Here is a 24,545-nt window from a genome sequence, read left to right as displayed (position 1 = left end):
TTCCTTTTTTTTTCTTTTCTTTCTTAATTTTCAATGAGTTTTTTTGTTTTTCTTCATATCTTTATCGGTATTCATTGTTTTCCATTCCTTTGCACTTGTTTCTTTGGGTTTCTTTGTTTCTTTTTTGGTTTTAATTGGTTTTTTGTTTTCGTTGTTTCTTTTGGTTTTCATTCTACATTCTCGTATACGTCGGCAACATTTTTCTAATATACGTTTCACATTTTAACAGGTTTAACATTTTTTAATGCACGGTCAAAAAAATTATATACACATTTTAACATTTTTCTGATAAAGCATTAATAATTTATAATACATGGTTAATAAAAAAAGTTTACAATATTAAAAAAAATCAAATACTTGATCTAACAAATTCAAATGCAAGATCTAAGTTTTTTAATACACCGTGAACATTTTTTCTATACACATTTACCCTTTTTGAAATTCTTGATTAACATTTTTTAAATCCTCCATTCACTTTTTTTCAAATGCTCGTTTAAAAAAATACATGATCAAATTTTTTCATACACATTGTATTTTTTATACAAGAGAAACAAATTATTAAAATGCTTGCTTAAAGTTTTTAAATAAGTATGTATAGTGTTTTGTAGTTTATTTCTTTAGAATGTTTGGTTAGAAAAACAGAAGAAGAACGCAAGGGTTCCTATCTCGCTATAAGCAAGACATAGGGACGCTCCTTGTTCGGGACCGATCGAACGTTTTCGTTGGATCGAAACGATCGCTCCCTCTAGGGAACGAATCATTGGAGTCACCTAGATCGATAGTCACCTAGACTAGATATCCGTGTCCTTCAATTTCTAGCAAAACCGATTCGATAAATTGCAGCGAAATAGGGTCAAGACCACACATTCTACATTTACATCCAGGAACTAATCAAACGATTATGCGACATGCCGCTCGATCGTTTGAACGTTTTTGTTGGTGCCGTGCTCATGCGTTTTCGTGCTGCTCACCATGAGGATGCCATCGCGAGACATCGACTTGGTGAGCACGGCCCATACCTGCTCCAGCTGGACTTATGTTTCTTTTTAATAAGATGACCGTATGCATCGTTTTGATGCAGAGGCCGGGGAATCCCCTTTTCAAAAACAAAAAGACCTACTCCGGCTGCAGGTTCGTGAGCCGCCTCATCTGCAGGACGCCGTTGCCGTCGCCGTCGGGCACCCAGGCATTTAGCTCGGCGTAACAGCTGATCGTGTAGAAGGTGCCTTTGTGGAAGATGACGTCCATGTACTTGTGTGGCATGCCCGTCGGAGGGCGCAGCGTCGCCCACGACGTGGCGCTGGGAGCAAGGTAGGACAGGCCGCGGCCGTTGCTGTGGAGCAGCATCACGGTGTAGGTGCCCAGCCGGCGGCCGGGAGCCAGCGCCGCCTTGCGGAACATGTGCCTCCAGAAGCGGGAGTTCCCGCCCGTGGGCACCGGCCGCTGCTTGCCGGGGAGGAAGTCGGTGAAGGCAGGCAGCGGGAAGATCCGGCCAGTGAAGGGGTCGAGCAGGGACATGGCCCAGGTGTCGTCGTCCACGGTGACGGCCCAGCCATAGGCGCTCCCGATGACCCGCGAGCGCGCCACCTCGTCGTCCACGACCGTCTCCATGGGGCATCGGCATCGTCTGCCTCGGCTGTCGTAGTATCTGTCGATGTGATAGGGGCTGACTTCACGACGGGGCTGTCCCAGTTGTACCTGTAACCGTGTCTCTGTAAGCGCATGTGGTGCGGGCGGCCGGGTCGACGTCCCAGCAGGCGGAGGCGCGTGGTCCTGAGCGCGCGCCGCCAGGGCCTGCTGACGGCGGAGCAGAGGACGTTGTAAAAGAAGTCTTACAATTTCCTTATGGAAAAATGGCTAACCTTGCTAAAAAGGAAACTATAGCATTAGGTCCTCCAGCCACGTGTGCCAGGCATGACATCACCTTACTGGGTCATATAAGACCAACATTATAACTCTTAGAAATATGTTTCAACCATCATATCCGACCGAGATTCGGATCAGATTGGAGTCGGGATACCTCGGACTCATGATGCCTGAGAAGAAAGGTGCAACACAAATTGTCGAGACGACATTGTAAGATTTTTGGGAATTGAACTATGCAAGCGAGTTTCAAAACAAGAGTCCATCATTAAATGAAGGAGAGGTGAGGAGGTGGCTAATTGACTCAGCGACAATTCATTGAGATTTACAAAAGATGGATTTCCACACTTATGTGAACAAAGGGATAACATTTGTCGGACCAAATGATATAATGATGTATGCTAGAGGAAAAATATACACAATTAAACATTGGCTGAAAAGTGCACCCGAAATATGGGCTTAGGTAGTACGATCAATGTTAGAATAGTGATTCGATAATCAATGGCCTAAGGATGTAATGTTGACCATTAACTCCAAGGCAATAGGGTTGATAGAAGGGCAGAGCCAAACAACACCGTTCACCTGTTGGTATCCCGGTTAGAAATAACACAAGAAAGAATGGTGATGGTGAGAGGTATCACTATACCAAGAATTCTTAAGAGGTGGAGCAATTCTCACAACATCCTTGACATAAAAGGAGGTAATACTTCAAGGTAGAACGTAATACAAGCTCAATAGCAAGTTGCATCTACAACATGAACAAGTTTATGATGAAAGAAAGATAAGGATGTTGTCACTGGTAACTCAAATTACCAAGGGACGAGGATGGTACTTACCATCATGAATTTGGTTGATATCCTGGAAGGAGTCAAAATGTTGACGATGATCACGACACATTTGTCGAGAGAGTTCAGGAAGATGTAATCAATCAGCGATGGCATCAAGTCAAGGGAATGATGAAGCGCAAGTTTATTGAAACCACTAGTACAATACAAACTTGAATCAAAGATTGTTGTTCAAGACGAAATGATATGCTGAGGAAGATCGCCGTAAGCTTAGCTCATCGTCGAAAGTTGTGCTCCGGGAATAAGAACCAGGTAGCACGGTTAAAATTTAGCACGATAACGATATAGCCAAACAGGCTAGGAATGGCGTGATCGGGTACAAACTTGTACTTCAAGAAGATTACTAAGAGTTGTTGAACCGTAGCGCGGACTTGGTTCAGTTATCGGTGTCTTTGAGTGTTTAATGACTCAAAGCCCAGGAAAAATTGTAATAAGTGAGAATGTAGTACTTGATGAAGAACTCATAAGAAGTTATGAAGTTCCATGATATTCCCGAGATACCATAGTGTAATACTCGACGGTAGAGCAGAGTAGAGGGTGGACACGTGAAATGATCTGCAGAAAACAATTACTTCATCTTGTCTGAGAAATGGAATCAAAGGAGAACAATCATGGTCGGAACCACGAGTGCAAAGGATCAATTCACAGATACAAGATGATATTATATCAAGTAATTAGTTATTATTAAAAGAAGCTTCTGTGATAGGATCTATATCGTGTCCATGGGCATGAACACAAAGTTCAAGGTCGACTCCCACTTCTTCAAGGTATAACCTTCCATTCACTTCTCGTGTTTCAAAAATGGCATTAGTTGTTGAAAGTTTTACCTGGTGCAGTACCAGATAAGTATGGCCCGTGAAATCTTACGGGTTCAATCAGATTAGGGAAGGAATTGGTTCAACCCATCGGGGCATCTTAGGAACATATACCACAAACTTCAGGAGTAAATAGCACAAGCTCGGAAGTAGAGCACGGTTGACAAAGCAAGGATACAATTTTACCAAAGGCATTATATACCCATGGAAAGGCTCAAGATGTCATTGAATATGAAGGACGGTGTCAGATGAAATCCAACAAAGGATATGGCGGTCTATAGCGGAGCTAATGTGAGCATCGGCACACAACCAGTTGAAGAAAGAATGCAAAGGCATCGGATTATAGAGCATCTAAATAATTCAATGCTTAGATATCAAAGGAATTATGATTTCCAAAACGAAGGATCATAAGCATACGCTCTGATCAAGGGTGGACAAGTTGAATAGACCTAAGGGTACAGTCGACGACAAATAGATTGGTCGAGAACTAGCTCATGTTCCAAAAGGACATCTGAGCCGGGAAGATAATTTGCAGGGATCAACTAATGATTGCGAGCATTCGCAACATATTGTATCAACGGACTCAAAATGATAATGACAAAGGATGACAGTAAGATTACTAGACTTATGGTATTAATCATAATGCAAGCAAGCAAGAATTTCAAGAACAACTGGCGGTTGAGGATTTTTTTTTTAAAGATCAATTAGTATTTCGAAGACTTTGGTGAACCACATGAACAACTGGGGAGAAACAAATCCTTGGTGTGTGTGAGGATTGATTAGTAGGTTTATTCAGGTGACAAGGAACTGTCAGGCAGTAGGCACAAGGATTTTCGAAACAACAACGAGTATTTTGAGGTATCTCATAATAACAAGAGCAACTCGGGACTAAGGTAAGAATGGCAACTGCATGTAGTTATCTATAGGGGTTGACGGTGGAAGGGAATTGCAAACGCAATGAGCACAAGTTCTCGGGATAACTTCGGAGAGTATCTTCTGAATCCTCTGGTGCAGTAGACGATCATCTGTAATAAGGGGCTCTCCGGAAGGAAGTAATTACGAGAACCTAGAGTTAGAGTTAGCAAAGTCTTTTAACCCGAATAGAAGAGAGATCACAGTCCCAGAGTAAGGATCGAGGAGTAAAAGATTCGAATACCACCCAAATGGCGACATGGGCCCGTAAGCCACACAACCATGTTAGTAAAAGTTTTGCAATGTCTAGACTCGACTTCGGCCAAGGAGTGTGGAAGGGGGATTCCTACAGGCAGACGGCTCTAATACCAACTTGTGACGCCCCCGATTCAATCGTACACTAATCATACACGCAAACGTGTACGATCAAGATCAGGGACTCACGGGAAGATATCACAACACAACTCTAAAAATAAAATAAGTCATACAAGCATCATATTACAAGCTAGGGGCCTCGAGGGCTCGAATACAAGAGTTCAATCAGAGACGAGTCAGTGGAAGCAACAATATCTGAGTACAGACATAAGTTAAACAAGTTTGCCTTAAGAAGGCTAGCACAAACGGGGATACAGATCGAAAGAGGCGCAGGCCTCCTGCCTGGGATCCTCCTAAACTACTCCTGGTCGTCGTCAGCGGGCTGCACGTAGTAGTAGGCATCTCCGATGTAGTAGGAGTCGTCGTCAACGGTGGCGTCTGGATCCTGGGCTCCCACATCTGGTTGCGACAACCAGGTAGACGAGATAGGGGGAAAAGAAGGAGAAAGCAACCGTGAGTACTCATCCAAAGTACTCGCAAGCAAGGACCTACACTACATATGTATGCATTGGTGTCAAATGGAATAAGGCTATCATATGTGGACTGAACTGCAGAATGGCGGAATAAGAGGGGGATAGCTAGTCTTATCGAAGACTACGCTTCTGGCAGCCTCCGTCTTGCAGCATGTAGAAGGGAGTAGACTGAAGTCCTCCAAGTAGCATCGCATAGCATAATCCTACCCGCCGATCCTCTCCTCGTCGCCCTGTTAGAGAGCGACCACCGGTTTGTATCTGGCACTTGGAAGGGTGTATTTTATTAAGTATCCGGTTCTAGTTGTCATAAGGTCAAGGTACAACTCCAAGTCGTCCTGTTACCGAAGATCACGGCTATTCGAATAGATTAACTTCCCTGCAGGGATGCACCACATTTCCCAACACGCTCGATCCTCTTTGTCCGGACACACTTTCCTGGGTCATGCCCGGCCTCGAAAGATCAACACGTCGCAGCCCTACCTAGGCACAACAGAGAGGTCAGCACGCCGGTCTAAATCCTATGGCGCAGGGGTCTGGGCCCATCGCCCTTTGCACACCTGCACGTTGCGAACGCGGCCGGAAGCAGAACTAGCCCCCTTAATACAAGAGCAGGCTTGCGGTCCAATCCGGCGCGCGCCGCTCAGTCGCTGACGTCAAGAAGGCTTCGGCTGATACCACGACGTCGAGTGCCCATAACTGTTCCCGCGTAGTTGGTTAGTGCGTATAGGCCAGTAGTCAGACACAGATCAAATAACAAGATCTCGTTAAGCGTGTTATTTTGAAATAACCACGGACGCCGACCAGGGCCAGGCCCACCTCTCTCCTAGGTGGTCTCAACCTGCCCTGTCACTCCGCCACAAAGTAACAGTCGGGGGCCTTCGGGAACTCAGGCCCACCTCTACCGGGATGGATCCACCTGCCCCTTCAGCCCCCAACATCGGAATCGCTCGCAGGTACTCCTACGAGCCGACCCGACTTTAGTCACCACCTGTATAGCATGTATATATGTGTAAGTATATACCCGTGATCACTTCCCGAGTGATCACGGCCTGATAGTATAGCATGGCAGACGGACAAGAATGTAGGGCCACTGATGATAAACTAGCATCCTATACTAAGCATTAGGATTGCAGGTAAAGGTAACAACAGTAGTAGCAAGGACAGGCTATGCATCAGGATAGGATTAATAGAAGCAGTAACATGCTACACTACTCTAATGCAAGCAGTATAGAGAAGAGTAGGCGATATCTGGTGATCAAGGGGGGGGCTTGCTTGGTTGCTCTGGCAAGAGAGAGGGGTCGTCAACACCGTAGTCATATTGGGTAGCAGCGGCATCGGTCTCAGTGTCTAGCGAGAGAAGAGGGGGAAGAAATAATAAATATTAAGCAAACATATGCGTGACGATGCATGACATGTCAAGTAGCGGTGCTAGGGGTTCCCTAACGCGGTATGAGGTGGTACCGGTGAAGGGGGGAAACATCTGGGAAGATATCCCCGGTGTTTCGCGTTTTCGGACAGATGAACCGGAGGGGGAAAGTTGCATGTTCGCTATGCTAGGGATGCGTGGCGGACGAACGGGCTGCGTATTCGGGTTCGTTTCGTCATTCTGAGCAACTTTCATGTACAAAGTATTTTCATCCGGGTTACAGATTATTTTATATTAATTTTCAAAGTTTTAAACATTTTTTGTATTTAAATTTAATTTGGAAATCAAATGTGAAATTGCTAGGTGCACCCGGTGCACTGCACCCAGCTGTGCACACATGGGCTGACCAGTGGGTCCACTCAACAACAGTTGACCAGACTGCTTTGACTAGTCAACAGGGTAATCGATCCCACATGTAATAGACACAAATGCTAATTGAAATTAACTAAACTAGTAAAAAAACAACTAAACTGGGGGCCACTAGTCATAGGGCATCTACTACTGTACAACTAAAACAACAGGGCTAATCCCAAAAGAACAGGGCCGGCCCCTTCATGCCGTGGCTCAAGGTCGTGACTGGGACACACACGCGCGGCCGCTCACAGCGAGCGCCGGCGGCCAGTGTCCAGCTCACGCAGGGCCGGCCAAAGAAGCTAGTAGGCGCAGGAGTAGAGCGTCGGTGAGCGCGCGGGGGTGGGGGTAGCGCCGGAGGCCGCGGCTGTTGCTGCAGACGGTAGTCGCGGGCGACGACGGTGGTTGTGGCGAGGTTAGGGCGGAGCGGAGCAGGGGAAAATGGTGCGGGGCGGCTGCCGGCGGCAGCAGAAGCGGGCGGGCGCGTGGCTAAGGGCGCGGCGCCGGAGCTCGGGCGAGCCGCGGGTAGCGGCGGCGTAGCGCGACAATAACCGGGGGCGATAGTAAGGCAAAGTAGCAGCGGCAAGGAGCGACGGTTTAGCAACGGCTGCCGTGGCAAGGGAGCAGGAGCACAGCTAGCAGATACGGCTCTAAGCAGCAACATTGCCATAACACAAGCAACAACAGCAGCAGCGCGGCACACACGTATGTGTACGCGTGCGCGGGAGCTCGGGCACGATGGTGAAGGCAGCCTACGGCGTCCAAAACGAAAGGGGGAAGGGGGATCCGAGGAAGAAGCTCACTGTGAGTTCATCGGCGTGCTCGGGGAGGGTTGGGATGGACCAGAGCGACGGCATCGACTGCGAGTTGGTGGTGGCCAGTTGAAGAAGACGGCGATGGCGTCGGCTACGCAGCTCCTCGGCTCAAGATGGTCCCCTAAACGGATGAAGCCGAGCGCGGAGATCCTCCAGGACGTGTTCCCGAGAGACGACGACTACGGTGTCCGCGGCAAGAGGACGAGGCAGTGGTGACAGCGGAGCAAATCGAGCTCGAAATCAAGCGGAAGAGGAGGGGGGCGATGGGGGATCCTGGGGGGAATGGACGAGAGCGGTCTAGGGTTTCGCGGGGGCGTGCTTATAGGACCAGAAGGGCGACGTGGAGGCCATCCATGGCCAGGACGCCATGGATGTCTGTCACGCCTCTGTTCTGTGAACAAAGGAAAGGGGAGACGTGAGTAGGTGGGCCGGCCTGCCTGGCAGGGGCCAGCTGAGCCATGGCCCAGCAGGGGAGGGGGGTTTTCTTTCTCTTGTTTTAGTTTAGTTACTGTTTTTCTATTTTCTATTTTCTTTTATTTCTTCTTTTCTGTTTTCTCTTTGTTTCCTATTATTTTAGTTTTAGTAAAATATACACGTAGCATCTAAATTAGTATTTCAACTTAGTCCATAGTCACAAAAAGTATAGTCCTCAAATAAATTAGTTTGACATTTTATTAATTAGAAAAGGTATTTAAATAATTGTTTTTATTGTTGTTTTATTCATCTTATAATACTTAAACATTTTATAAATGTGTGGTTTCTCCACCATAATTACCTATCAATATTTAGTTCACCCCGAACATTTTAGTTTTAACGTTTGAAAACTTTTATTGTTTGCCATTGTTTTAAATTTGAAATTCGGACTAGGTTTCGAACTAACACGAGTTTATCGACACTAACCGAGGTGATGTGGCATCATTAGCGGGGGTCAGTATAGATTAATTATCTGGTCGTCACAATTCTCCTCCACTACAAGAAATCTCGTCCCGAGATTTAAGAGGTAGAGAAGGGGGGGGCAAAGTCTAGTTACGAAATTCTAACAGACCTTCTCGATATTGGTTGCTCTTCTCGAAGAGGTCGATCCATTACATTGACGCCTTCATTTCTCCGCTTCAGGTCATCATGGTGAAGTCGTCCTTTTCTTCAGGAACTCCAACGTACTTACGAATAGGTAAGGGGCAGCACGGCTACGACAGAATGTTTAGGAGGGAAACAATCTGGGTTAACCCATGAATGAGCATAAGATTATCTCTCGAGTTGAACATATAAAATACATCAAGAGTAAGGTACGAAGGCACAATAAGAGGTTCCAAGCGGATAGATAGTTGCTCAAAGTCTGAACCAGAGTGAGAAAGGGGTTCAGAGCAGCGAGAGTAAGTATTGCGTCTGATACCAGAATAGAGCACTAGGAAGGTGGCACGTGAACTAAATACGAAGCCAAGTGTGAGGAATAACCATTAGAAATAGGGTTGAATAGGAGAGTCAGGTTTCGATCATGTGGAACTGTGGGTTATGGGCCCACCATGTGGGTTAAAAGTAGGAGCGGTGACATCTTGCATGGTCATGATAGCAAGACATGTCAGAGGGTAGCATGTCAGTTATGTAGGCAACAACGTCGGTACCAAGGGCGAGGGACGAAGAGAATCATTTTCCTGCTCGTTGAACGAGGCGGACCAATAGGCAAAGTTGTCGTCCATCGATGGCTATCGGAATGTCATCAACAATAGTAACAGGGTCTTGTTGATAGAATTGTACACCGAGGTGCTTACGTAAGCAGGAGAATATTACTAGATAGCTCATATAGCTCACAAGAAAGGTTAAACCAAACAATGGAAAGAAAAATATGATTATTAGATTAAAGAGAACAATGGAAAGGAAAATGTGTTTAAACACATATTTCAAGGGTATATCCTTCCCAAGGTTAAGCAGAGCATGATATCCATGACATGATATAATGTAGAAAACTCTTTAGGTAAGGGGAGAGAAATTTCATGTCATTACCAATACAACGGTGTTTGGATAATTGAGCAAGAAACATTTAGCATTGGGCTTCAAATGTTCTTGTTGAAAAATCGGTGTACCACAGACATGCTTCGAGATAGCATTGACATGGTCTTCAAGAAAATGTCGGACTTTGGATACACGAAGGATTCATCAGGAATAACTTGTAGAAGAAGTCTTACAATTTCCTCATGGAAGAATGGCTAACCTTGCTAAAAAGGAAACTATAACATTAGGTCCTCCAGCCACGTGTGCCAGGCATGACATCACCTTACTGGGTCATATAAGACCAACATTATAACTCTTGGAAATATGTTTCAACCATCATATCCGACCAAGATTTGGATCAGATTGGAGTCGGGATACCTCGGACTCATGATGCCTGAGAAGAAAGGTGCAACACAAATTGTTGAGACGACATTGTAAGATTTTCGGGAATTGAACTATGGAAGCAAGTTCCAAAACAAGAGTCCATCATTAAATGAAGGAGAGGTGAGGAGGTGGCTAATTTACTCAGCGACAATTCATTGAGATTTACAAAAGATGGATTTTCACACTTATGTGAACAAGGGGATAACATTTGTCGGACCAAATGATATAATGATGTATGCTAGAGGAAAAACATACACAATTAAACATTGGCTGAAAAGTGCACCTGAAATATGGGCTTAGGTAGTACGATCAATGTTAGAATGGTGATTCGATAATCAATGGCCTAAGGATGTAATGTTGACCATTAACTCCAAGGCAATAGTGTTGATAGAAGGGCAGAGCCAAACAGCACCGTTCACCTGTTGGTATCCCGGTTAGAAATAACACAAGAAAGAATGGTGATGGTGAGAGGTATCACTATACCAAGAATTCTTAAGAGGTGGAGCAATTCTCACAACATCCTTGACATAAAAGGTGGTAATACTTCAAGGTAGAACGTAATACAAGCTCAATAGCAAGTTGCATCTACAACATGAACAAGTTTATGATGAAAGAAAGATAAGGATGTTGTCAATGGTAACTCAAATTACCAAGGGACGAGGATGGTACTTACCATCATGAATTTGGTTGATATCCTAGAAGGAGTCAAAATGTTGACGATGATCACGACACATTCGTCGAGAGAGTTCATGAAGATGTAATAATCAGCGATGGCATCAAGTCAAGGGAATGATGAAGCGCAAGTTTATTGAAACCACTAGTACAATACAAACTTGAATCAAAGATTGTTGTTCAAGGCAAAATGATATGCCAAGGAAGATCGCCGTAAGCTTAGCTCATCGTCGAAAGTTGTGCTCCGGGAATAACGACTAGGTAGCACGGTTAAAATTTAGCACGATAATGATATAGCCAAACAGGCTAGGAATGGCGTGATCGGGTACAAACTTGTACTTAAAGAAGATTACTAAGAGTTGTTGAACCGTAGCGCGGACTTGGTTCAGTTATCGGTGTCTTTGAGTGTTTAATGACTCAGAGCCCAGGAAAAATTGTAATAAGTGAGAATGTAGTACTTGATGAAGAACTCATAAGAAGTTATGAAGTTCCATGATATTCCCGAGATACCATAGTGTAATACTCGACGGTAGAGCAGAGTAGAGGGTGGACACGTGAAATGATCTGCAGAAGACAAGTACTTCATCTTGTCTGAGAAATGGAATCAAAGGAGAACAATCATGGTTGGAACCACGAGGGAAAAGGATCAATTCACAGATACCAGATGATATTATATCAAGTAATTAGTTATTATTACAAGAAGCTTCTGTGATAGGATCTACATCGTGTCCATGGGCATGAACACAAAGTTCAAGGTCGACCCCCACTTCTTCAAGGTATAACCTTCCATTCACTTCTCGTGTTTCAAAAATGGCATTAGTTGTTCAAAGTTTTACCTGGTGCAGTACCAGATAAGTATGGCCCGTGAAATCTTACGGGTTCAATCAGATTAGGGAAGGCATTGGTTCAACCCATCGGGGCATCTTAGGAACATATACCACAAACTTCAGGAGTAAATAGCACAAGCTCGGAAGTAGAGCACGGTTGACAAAGCAAGGATACAATTTTACCAAAGGCATTATATACCCATGGAAAGGCTCAAAATGTCATTGAATATGAAGGGCAGTGTCAGATGAAATCCAACAAAGGATCTGGCGGTCTATAGCGGAGCTAATGTGAGCATCGGCACACAACCAGTTGAAGAAAGAATGCAAAGGCATCGGATTATAGAGAATCTGAATAATTCAATGCTTAGATATCAAAGGAATTATGATTTCCAAAATGAAGGATCATAAGCATACGCTCTGATCAAGGGTGGACAAGTTGAATAGACCTAAGGGTACAATCGACGACAAATAGATTGGTCGAGAACCAGCTCATGTTCCAAAAGGACATCTGAGCCGGGAAGATAATTTATATGGATCAACTAATGATTGCGAGCATTCGCAACATATTGTATCAACGGACTCAAAATGATAATGACAAAGGATGACAGTAAGATTACTAGACTTATGGTATTAATCATAATGCAAGCAAGCAAGAATTTCAAGAACAACTGGCGGTTGAGGATTTTTTTGAAGATCAATTAGTATTTCGAAGACTTTGGTGAACCACATGAACAACTGGGGAGAAACAAATCCTTGGTGTGTGTGAGGATTGATTAGTAGGTGTATTCAGGTGACAAGGAACTGTCAGGCAGTAGGCACAAGGATTTTCGAAACAACAATGAGTATTTTGAGGTATCTCGTAATAACAAGAGCAACTCGGGACTAAGGTAAGAATGGCAACTGCATGTAGTTATCTATAGGGGTTGACGGTGGAAGGGAATTGCAAACGCAATGAGCACAAGTTCTCGGGATAACTTCGGAGAGTATCTTCTGAATCCTCTGGCGCAGTAGACGATCATCTGTAATAAGGGGCTCTCCGGAAGGAAGTAATTACGAGAACCTAGAGTTAGAGTTAGCAAAATCTTTTAACCCGAATAGAAGAGAGATCACAGTCCCAGAGTAAGGATCGAGGAGTAAAAGATTCAAATACCACCCAAATGGCGACATGGGCCTGTAAGCCACACAACCATGTTAGTAAAAGTTTTGCAATGTCTAGACTCGACTTCGGCCAAGGAGTGTGGAAGGGGGATTCCTACAGGCAGTCGGCTCTAATACCAACTTGTGACGCCCCCGATTCAATCGTACATTAATCATACACGCAAACGTGTACGATCAAGATCAGGGACTCACGGGAAGATATCACAACACAACTCTAAAAATAAAATAAGTCATACAAGCATCATATTACAAGCTAGGGGCCTCGAGGGCTCAAATACAAGAGTTCGATCAGAGACGAGTCAGCGGAAGCAACAATATCTGAGTACAGACATAAGTTAAACAAGTTTGCCTTAAGAAGGCTAGCACAAACTGGGATACAGATCGAAAGAGGCGCAGGCCTCCTGCCTGGGATCCTCCTAAACTACTCCTGGTCGTCGTCAGCGGGCTGCACGTAGTAGTAGGCACCTCCGGTGTAGTAGGAGTCGTCGTCAACGATGGCGTCTGGATCCTGGGCTCCCACATCTGGTTGCGACAACCAGGTAGACGAGATAGGGGGAAAAGAAGGAGAAAGCAACAGTGAGTACTCATCCAAAGTACTCGCAAGCAAGGACATACACTACATATGTATGCATTGGTGTCAAATGGAATAAGGCTATCATATGTGGACTGAACTGCAGAATGCCGGAATAACAGGGGGATAGCTAGTCTTATCGAAGACTACGCTTCTGGCAGCCTTCGTCTTGCAGCATGTAGAAGGGAGTAGATTGAAGTCCTCCAAGTAGCATCACATAGCATAATCCTGCCCGGCGATCCTCTCCTCGTCGCCCTGTTAGAGAGCGACCACCGGGTTGTATCTGGCACTTGGAAGGATGTATTTTATTAAGTATCCGGTTCTAGTTGTCATAAGGTCAAGGTACAACTCCAAGTCGTCCTATTATCGAAGATCATGGCTATTCGAATAGATTAACTTCCCTGCAGGGGTGCACCACATTTCCCAACACGCTCGACCCCCTTTGTCCGGACACACTTTCCTGGGTCATGCCCGGCCTTGGAAGATCAACACGTCGCAGCCCTACCTAGGCACAACAGAGAGGTCAGCACGCCGGTCTAAATCCTATGGCGCAGGGGTCTGGGCCCATCGCCCTTTGCACACATGCATGTTGCGAACGCGGCCGGAAGTAGAACTAGCCCCCTTAATACAAGAGCAGGCTTGCGGTCCAATCCGGCGCGCGCCGCTCAGTCGCTAACGTCAAGAAGGCTTCAGCTGATACTACGACGTCGAGTGCCCATAATTGTTCCCGCGTAGTTGGTTAGTGCGTATAGGCCAGTAGCCAGACTCGGATCAAATACCAAGATCTCGTTAAGCGTGTTATTTTGAAATAACCACGGACGCCGACCAGGGCCAGGCCCACCTCTCTCCTAGGTGGTCTCAACCTGCCCTGTCACTCCGCCACAAAGTAACAGTCGGGGGCCTTCGGGAACTCAGGCCCACCTCTACCGGGATGGAGCCACCTGCCCCTTCAGCCCCCAACATCGGAATCACTCGCAGGTACTCCTACGAGCCGACCTGACTTTAGTCACCACCTGTATAGCACGTATATATGTATAAGTATATACCCGTGATCACTTCCCGAGTGATCACGGCCCGATAGTATAGCATGGCAGACAGACAAGAATGTAGGGCCACTGATGATAAACTAGCATCCTATACTAAGCATTAGGATTGCAGGTAAAGGTAACAACAGTAGTAGCAAGGACAGGCTATGCATCAGGATAGGATTAACGAAAGCAGTAACATGCTACACTACTCTAATGCAAGCAGTATAGAGAAGAGTAGGCGATATTTGGTGATCAAGGGGGGGCTTGCCTGGTTGCTCTGGGAAGAGAGAGGGGTCGTCAACACCGTTGTCGTACTGGGTAGCAGCGGCATCGGTCTCAGTGTCTAGCGAGAGAAGAGGGGGAAGAAACAATAAATATTAAGCAAACATATGCATGACGATGCATGACATGTCAAGTAGCGGTGCTAGGGGTGCCCTAACGCGGTGTGAGGTGGTACCGGTGAAGGGGGGAAACATCCGGGAAGATATCCCCGGTGTTTCGCGTTTTCGGACAGATGAACCGGAGGGGGAAAGTTGCGTGTTCGCTATGCTAGGGATGCGTGGCAGATGAACGGGCTGCGTTTTCGGGTTCGTTTCGTCATTCTGAGCAACTTACATGTACAAAGTATTTTCATCCGGGTTACAGATTATTTTATATTAATTTTCAAAGTTTTAAACATTTTTTGTATTTAAATTTAATTCGGAAATCAAATGTGAAATTGCTAGGTGCACCCGGTGCACTGCACCCAGCTGTGCACACATGGGCTGACCAGTGGGTCCATTCAACAGCAGTTGACCAGACTGCTTTGACTAGTCTACAGGGTCATCGGTCCCACATGTAATAGACACAAGTGTTCATTGAAATTAACTAAACTAGTAAAAAACAACTAAACTGGGGGCCACTAGTCATAGGGCATCTACTACTCTACAACTAAAACAACAGGGCTAATCCCAAAAGAACAGGGCCGGCCCCATCATGCCGTGGCTCAAGGTCGTGGCTGGGACACACACGCGCGGCTGCTCACAGCGAGCGCCGGCGGCCAGTGTCCAGCTCACGCAGGGCCGGCCAAAGCAGCGAGTAGGCGCGGGAGTAGAGCGTCGGCGAGCACGCGGGGGTGGGGGTAGCGCCGGAGGCCACGGCGATGGCAGCAGGCGGTAGTCGCGGGCGACGGCGGTGGTTGTGGCGAGGTCAGGGCGGAGCGGAGCAGGGGCAAATGGTGCGGGGCTGTAGGATTGAAAGTATGTCTAGAGGGGGGGTGATTAGACTACTTGACCAAATAAAAATCTAGCCTTTTCCCAATTTTAGTTCTTGGCAGATTTTAGCTATCTTAGCACAAGTCAACCAATCTCCACACAATTCAAGCAAGCATGCAAAAGAGTATATGAGCAGCGGAAAGTAAAGCATGCAACTTGCAAGAATTTAAAGGGAAGGGTTTGGAGGATTCAAACGCAAATGGAGACACGGTTGTTTTTGTCGTGGTTCCGATAGGTGGTGCTATCGTACATCCACGTTGATGGAGACTTCAACCCACGGAGGGTAACGGTTGCGCAAGTCCACGGAGGGCTCCACCCACGAAGGGTCCACGAAGAAGCAACCTTGTCTATTCCATCACGGTCGTCGCCCACGAAGGACTTGCCTCACTAGTGGTAGATCTTCACGAAGTAGGCGATCTCCTTGCCCTTACAAACTCCTTGGTTCAACTCCACAATCTTGTCGGAGGCTCCCAAGTGACACCTAGCCAATCTAGGAGACACCACTCTCCAAGAAGTAACAAATGGTGTGTTGATGATGAACTCCTTGCTCTTGTGCTTCAAATGATAGTCTCCCAAACACTCAACTCTCTCTCACAGGATTTGGATTTGGTGGAAAGAAGATTTGAGTAGAAAGCAACTTGGGAAGGCTAGAGATCAAGATTCATATGGTTGGAATGGAATATCTTGACCTCAACACAAGTGTAGGTGGTTCTCTCTCATAAAATGTGTATTGGAAGTGTAGGTATGTTCTGATGGCTCTCTCCACGAATGAAGAGTGGGTGGAGGGGTATATATAGCCTCCACACAGAATCTAACCGTTACACACAATTTGCCAAACTCAGTGGGACCGAATGGTTAAACTCGGTCGGACCGATTCAGCAAACCTAGTGACCGTTAGGATTTTCGGTGGGACTGAGATGCAACTCGGTAGGACCGATATGGTTAGGGTTAGGGCATAACGTAATCTTGGTGTGACCGATTACACAAACTCGGTGGGACCGATTTTGGTAATAAGCTAACCAGAGAGTTGGTCAGATAAACTCGGTGGGACCGATTCTCTCATCTCGGTGAGACCGAAATGTTACAAAAGGGAAACAGAGAGTTTACATTGCAATCTCGGTGGGACCAATCGCTCATCTCTGTAAGACCGAAACGTTACGAAGGGAAACAGAGAGATTACAATCCCATCTCGGTGAGACCGAGATCCCTATCGGTGAGACCGATTTGCCTAGGGTTTGTGGCAGTGGCTATGGCATTTGAAACTCGGTGGCGCCGGATAGAAAGAATCGGTGGGGCCGAGTTTGACTTTTGGTTTAGGTCATATGTGGATGTGGGAAGGTAGTTGAGGATTTTGGAGCATATCACTAAGCACTTTGAGCAAGCAAGCCATTAAGCAACACCTCATCCCTCCTTGATAGTATTGGCTTTTCCTATAGACTCAATGTGATCTTGGATCACTAAAATATAAAATGTAGAGTCTTGATCTTGAAGCTTGAGCCAAACTTTTTGTCCTTAGAATTTTGAGGGATCCACTTTCCTCATACATGCCATGCCATTCATTGAGCTTTTCCTGAAATATTAATCTTGGAATAATGTTAGCTCAATGAGCTATATGTTGTTAGGAATTACCAAAACCACCCAGGGATAGTTGCACTTTCAATCTCCCCCTTTTTGGTAATTGATGACAACATATAGATCAAAGCTTCGACAAATGATAATAAGAGTGAAAGATATTGTCGCTTTGAGAAGTATGTGAAAAGCAAGAGCTCCCCCTAAATTTATGCATATCTTAAGATTTGCTTTGGACTGCAAATGCACAATGAGTTAGGATCATGGGTTACTCTTCCATGTCACATAGATCTTGGTGGAGCGCTCAAAATGATAAGAATTAAATACATGCACTCATCACCAAGCAAAGTGAATGATCATATAAGGATAAGTAAGATAATATCATCTAACAAGCATAAGTGTAGCTTATGATCAACCACATGATCATCAATGTATCACAGATAAATGCATAGTATCTCAAGCAATCAAAAGACAAACAAAGTTCAACCACCAAAGCAAGAGAGAATAAAAAGCAACACTCTCTCTCAAAGCCTATGATCTATACATTTTTCTCCCCATTTGGCAACAAGTTACCAAAAAGTTCATAGAAAATGCATAGCACTAGAACGTCTCTCAGGCTTGGTCTTCAGGTGGTGGTGTCCGGAGAACGCCAAGGACGAAGGCTTCAGTTGAAGTAGATGGAGCTGATGGAGTTGGTGATGGAGCTGGTTGCGCTGGAGCTGTAGCTGGTGCAGATGAAGTGACTCTAGTGTCTGGAACAGGCACTGCAGCAGACCTCTGAGCTCTAGGCACTCTGGCAAATGCATCAGTGGTTGTCTTGCCCTTCCTCTCCTGCATGTCATCCTGTAGCTGCTCCACAACTGACTGAATCTTAGTTACTTTGACATCTAAATCATAGAATTTTTGCTCCACGATTCTTTCCAGGCTCTCCTGGTTTTGAGTTAGGGTGGCCAACCTCTTCTCAATCCTCAGAGTTGATGCTATCAAATAACCAAGCTGGTCCTGCTTGCTTTTCAAAAAGTACTCAGATGCCTCCTCTTGAGTTGGCATCTTGGCAGCCTTCTCTTTCTTTGCTTTCTTTTTCTTCTCTTGAGCTTGTATTGATGATGGTTCATTCTCATTCATCACAACTTGATTGTCCTCAAAGTCAGGATAGATAGGCAAGTGTTCCTTATCCAACAGGTATGTGCCTGTGCCCATATTTGAGTTTATCAACTCCTGGATCTGTGGGGCATATCCACAACTTCTTTTCTGGTCAGCTGCAATCCTCTTGATAGTCTCAACTATAAGGCTCATGACCTTGAACTTCTGTGGCACATCAAATATATGTAGCAAGTTAATTGCATGGCCTGATCATTCTGTGATCACCAGACTTGGGCAAGAGAGTGTGCCTAAGGATCCAATTGATTGTAGGCAGCCCTGACAGCAAGTGTTTTACTGACCCAAACTGGTGAGTCTCAAGATCATCTTCATGAATCTCCTTGTACATGTTTGCCATAGAGTTGTGATCCATCTTCTTCTTGGCATAGACATCCAAGTGAAAGTGCGTTATATCGACTAGAGGGGGGTGAATAGGCGATTTTTATGAAAGTCTTCAAAACGTGGAAGTTTCGAAGACAAACGATAGAAATAAACCTATTACCATGCAGCGAAAGGTAGACTACACTAGGCAAACCATAGTCAAGTATTCAATGGAGTGAGAGCACAATGACTAATAGCAGCAATGTAGTAAGGATCAGGTAGGAAGATATTATGAAGCCAAATAGAACACGCAGTCACTCAGTGAAGACAAAAGATAGTGCAAACATACAATGACTTCACAAGGAGTAACAGTAAGTAAAGGGAAGGGAAGGATGAAACCAGTGACTCGTTGAAGACAATGATTTGTTGGACCAGTTCCAGTTGCTGTGACAACTGTACGTCTGGTTAGGGCGGCTAGGTATTTAAACCTGAGGACACACAGTCCCGGACACCCAGTCCTGAACACGCAGCTCAGGACACCCAGTCCTCACCGTATTCCCCTTGAGCTAAGCTCACACAGACCTCGCCCAATCACTCTAGTAAGTCTTCAAGGTAGACTCCCAAACCTTCACAGACTTCGTTCACCGGCGATCCACAATGTCTCTTGGATGCTCAGAACTCGGTGCCTAACCGGCTAGAGGATTCACAGTCCTCAAGTGTAATAAGTGTTCAGATCACACAGACAAGAAGACTTAAGTGATGCCTAATTCTCTCTGGCTCTGGGTGGTTAGGGCTTTATCCCCGCAAGGAATTCTCTCTCAAAGGCTTCGAGGTGGGTTGCTCTCAAAGGACAAAAGTCGTACTCTAACTCTGAGCAGCCAACCGTTTATGGTTGTAGGCGGTGGGCTATTTATAGCCACTAGGCAACGCGACCTGATATGTCCAAAATGACCCTGGATCATTAAGGAATTGACACGTGTTCCAACGGTCAGATTTCAAACTCACACGGCAACTTTACTTGGGCTACAAGCAAAGCTGACTTGTCCGACTCTGGACAAGTTTCGCTCTCATAGTCTTCACTCGAAGACATAGGTTTTGGTTAAGCATCACTTCAGTCATTCTGACTGGTTCACTTGGACCCCACTTAACAGTACGGTGGTTCCTATGACTCAACAAAGAAGAAACAGAACTACAAAAGATCTAAGTCTTCGAGCTCCATAGGCTTCATGCGATGTCTTCTCTTGTCATAGTCTTCAATGTGAGTATCTTCACATACCACCTTTGACATCAATGTCTTCATACATTTTTAGGGGTCATCTCTGGTAGGAAAACTGAATCAATGAGGGACTTCTACCTGTGTTATCCTGCAATTCTCACAAACACATTAGTCCCTCACCTAGGTTTGTCGTCAATACTCCAAAACCAACTAGGCGTGGCACTAGATGCACTTACAATCTCCCCCTTTTTGGTGATTGATGACAAACTAGTTGAAGTTTTCAACGGGGAATATAATATGTGAAATTGTAAAGGATAAGGAATTGTCTTCATAAGTTGCAAGGGCTCCCCCTGAAGATGTGCATATAAGTAATTTGCTTTTGGAATGCAAATGCACATGGCAGGTTGTACTTGTGGAGATCCTCTTCAACTTATGATGACAGTTCATTATGCATGTGAAGATATATGAAGATAATGACATGCATAATGGAAAATGGACGCCTGCAAAATGATCTAAGTGCGGAATTTATCGTCGCACATGCGGAATTTATCATCGCATCACAAAGTGGCAAATAAGCAGCAGACGACCATTGAGTTTAAGTGTTACAACTCAAAGAACCAAATGTGTCAAAACGAGAGTTGTAAACACGAAGCAAAATATAAAGCACCCGCCCATATGGACCCGCTTGAAGACTATCAAACTCATATGCTTCTCCCCCTTTGTTAGTAAGGACCAAAAAGGTTTGAAGACATAGAGCATCTACTCGTTCCCATGAAGAGTAGGTGAAGCAGCAGGGTCGTCGGTGGTGTTCGGTGGTGCAGAAGAACTGGGAGCAGTGTCGAAGTGTGCTGAAGGAGGTGGCGGTGAAGTAGCATCGTCTTCATCCTCTATCACTCTGGCATTCACAGTTGCAGCAGAGGAGGAGAACTCAGAGTCTTCAAGAGATGGAGTTCGTCGTAGCACTGCCCTTTGAGGAGGTGTGGAGTCAAACTTGAAGCGTTCAGAGAAGCCATCCTCTTGAAGATCGTCTTCAGAGCACATCAGCGTCAGCCCTTTCCATGTGCGTCGAGAGGTTTCATGGGCAACGAAAGCATTCTTGGTGGCAAGATTGCGAATGCGGTTGACATCCACCAGGAGGCTTTGCATTTGGCGCTTCAGCCAGTCATGATGCCTATCCTGTTTCTGATGAAGAGCCACCAGAAGCTCTCGGTCATTAAGAACATGAGTACGCTTCTTGGGTCGTTGGGCAGTTGTGCTGTCGGTGGCTTCAGTAAGGGCATGATGTGGTGCACGTGTAGTGCCAGCCAAAGGATACACACGAGTGACTGCTTCAACTCCTTCAATGTTCTGAGAAAAACTTTGATGCTCTGCATTCTGAAGACTTAGAGGTTCCTTGGCAGGCTCAGGATAAATGGCTTCAATAGACATATCCACATCAGGCAGAAAGATTCGATGATTGCGAGCAGATGGCTGATATGAGATAGCGGAGTGAAGTTTGATCAGCCGCATTACCCATGGGGCGTAGAACTTCAAGCCAAAAAGATCAGAGCCTGATGCAGCAAGTTGGCGAATGAAGAAGTCCTGTGTATTGAAGCATTTGCCATGAAGAATATAGAAGAACAAAGTCTTCATTGCACCTTCCAGCTTGGCATGTGAAGAGTGTCCTTTGATGGGCCAGAGAGTTCGCCTTATGATGTGATAAATAGTCCTTGGCAGATACTCTAGGTCTTCAACAAAGAATTCTTTGGGATATGTAGCATCTTGGGGCAATGGCTTCATCATACTGAGCATCTGACTCATGTTAGGTTCAGGCTTCTGAAAGATGCTCTCCACAGCTTCACTGTGAAGTTGATAGCCAGATTCATAGAGATCGCCAGGAGTGGGTAGACCAGTGAGTTCAATAATGTCAAAGGCTTTGGCTTCGTGATGAACATTGCCTGTCATCCACTCCAGGACCCAAGTCTTCGGATCTCTGTTGTACCCACGGATGTGAAGTGTGGCATAGAATTGGGGCAGCAACTCTTTATTCCAGTGCTCTTGGTCGGTGACAAACGGCAGCAATCCAACCTCTTTGAAGCAATCCAGAGCTTCTTCTAGATAGGGCAGACCAGCTATTGCTTCAATGTCAAGACGCTTGTGTGGGAAGATGCGACCTTGATTGTATAGAATGCAGGAGTAATAGCTTCGCTGCCGATAGCTCCAGAACCGATCAGATGATATTCTTTCCCTTGAGTAGGGGTTCCTGAAGCTATTGAAGAATGTGTTGTCTGCTCTGAAGCCATTGACATTGAAGGATCCAGGTGCTGATGCAGGACCTGGAAACTTGGGCAATCTTGGGATTGGCTTCTGTACCTGAGGCCTGTGCTCAACATGATAGTCGAACTGAGGACCGGCAGCAGGCGTAGGAACAGAAGCAGTGGGATCAGTGGCTTCGCTGACTTCTGGTGCTTGGGTTGGTGAAGGCTCCACATTAGCTTCAGCCATGACAACGTCAGTGGCTTCATTGGTGTTGGTGGTGGCAGCCTCAAGATTTTCAACCTCCACTTGACGAGCTGGAGGGTCGGTCACAGTCACGTTCTCCTCGAGAACAGCTTCTTGGTGGGACAGGGGAGTAGCAGCTTTTGGGGCTTCTTCATCGGCTGATGCAGCCGGAATGTCTTCAGCAGCTTTAGCTTCAGACACAGAGACTGGAGGCCTTGGTCCTTTGCGAAGCCTACGCAACGCTGGCGACGCCTGTGGAGTTGGAGTTGGCTGGGCCTCAAAGTCTTCTTCCTCTTGTGGGCGATCAGCCCATGAAGCATCCTGAGCAATTGGCGTCAGAGGACGACCAATGCTGATGAGTTCGTTGTGTGTTAGCACAGGCGATGATACCTATTGGTGCTCGAGCTGAGGAAGAACTGCATCATCTTCAACATTGTCATGATGACCAATGTCTTCAGCAGTGATGGGATCAGCTGCTGGAAAGTCTTCAGCTTCATGAGCCTCTGTGAAAGTAGGCTCATGGACAGTCAGTTGACGTTCTTGCGGTTCAGCGTCAGGGTGAACCATGGAGATGGGTTCAACAATCAAGGGCTCTGTGGGAGCAGCTCGTTCCTTCTTGGTCTTCCTCTTCTTCTTGGAAGGGGCGGTAGCAGAGGCTTTAGGATGTTTCCTCTTCCAGGCTTCAGCCTCAGCAGTCCTCGTCTTCTTCAGCTCTGAAGCGGTTGACCGGGCCTTTGGCTTCGAGCCAGTCATGCTAGTTGGGAAGACAATGGGATCTGCTTCCTGCCTTGGTGCGTCGGGTTCGGCCATAGCAGGCTTCCTCTTATTCTTTGCAGCCATCCTGGGGTCGATGCCAGGACGCCCAAGGGCCTTGCGTTTCTCAGCCTCATTGTAGGCTTGCACACACTTGTCAGCCAGGCTCTTCATGCGCTCACAAGAGCCTTGAGCTTCTTCATGCTTCTTGAGAAAAGCTTCTTTAAGCTCGTGCAGCATGAGCTTGAAGTTATTGACCTCTTGTACGCTGAGCTTGGCCATGTGCTTCTTGAACTGAGCTTTCTCAAAGTTAATCTTCTGCTTCAGTTCGACGATGCGGTGAGCTAGAGCTAGCTCTGAAGCAATGGCGCCATGGAAGGCGACACTGAGGCCAATGGGTAGTTGCAGATCTTCGAAGCTGATGTTGGGCGTGTCAAACCACTCATTGATGAAGTCATGGATGATTGCCACGTCAAAGAGAGGCAAGTTGTTGAAGATTTCTGCTTCTTCTTTGCTCTTGATCAGTTGCTCAAGAGCGTCATCTGCCAGATCTTCATCACTGGACAGATCAATGGCATCATTGCGCAGAATGGCAGCAGCAGTGAGTTCTTGGCCGGTGTGTGGCAAAGGCATCTTGACCTTCTGGGGCTTGGAGATGCGTGACAAATCTTCAGACTGCACACTGTCTTCAGGAGGTGCAGTGGCCAATGGCTTCGCCCGTGAGATCCTTCGCGCAGAGGAAGGCTTTGAAACTTTTGGCTGCTTCAGTTTCTTTGGCTTCGGCGCTACAGGCGCTTCATCTGATTCAGCGTCATCTGCAGGCTCATTCATGACAGTCCCTTGAACCACGATGTGAGTGATGAGACCTTCTAGGTTGTAGAAGGGCCCAACAAGATTGGGTTCAGCTTCTCGGGTGCCATCGTCACGGGAGCAAAGGGACCAGGGTTGAAGTCCAGTCCCAATGACTTCTTGTTCTCCTTGGCCGATGCCTTTGCGTGCTGGAAGTTGCGCTTGAAGAGATTGTCGTCACGACACCATAGCAGTGATGATGGGTCGGCATCTTCAGGCTGAGGTCCACGGACCATACATGGATAGAAACCCTGAGCAATAGCTTCAGCTTTGTTCTTAGGTGGAAGGCCTCGGAAGCGAATATCACCTCAAGGACTTTTGATAGCGCTCCTCTCAGCATATTCCTTGGTCACAAATCTGTATTTGTACCACTGTTCTGCCCAATATCTTCGAATCCACTGGATTTGGGTCTTGCACTGATTATAATCCTCTTTAGGATCTATTTTGTAAAGTTCTGAG

The 24,545-nt window shown here is 46.1% G+C and overlaps 1 pseudogene; it reads right to left on the bottom strand.

Annotated features, from left to right (window-relative positions):
- Nucleotides 1–899: 899 nt before the first annotated feature.
- On the bottom strand, nucleotides 900–23,519 carry LOC147972400 (uncharacterized; annotated as a pseudogene).
- Between the last annotated feature and the right edge of the window lie 1,026 nt (nucleotides 23,520–24,545).

This window comes from Triticum urartu, chromosome 5A (assembly GCF_056163025.1).
Source record: "Triticum urartu cultivar PI428250 chromosome 5A, HENAU_Tu73, whole genome shotgun sequence".
Lineage (NCBI taxonomy): Eukaryota > Viridiplantae > Streptophyta > Magnoliopsida > Poales > Poaceae > Triticum > Triticum urartu.
The sequence above is the reverse complement of the archived record's forward strand: the minus strand, read 5'-3'. Positions and strand labels throughout refer to the sequence as shown.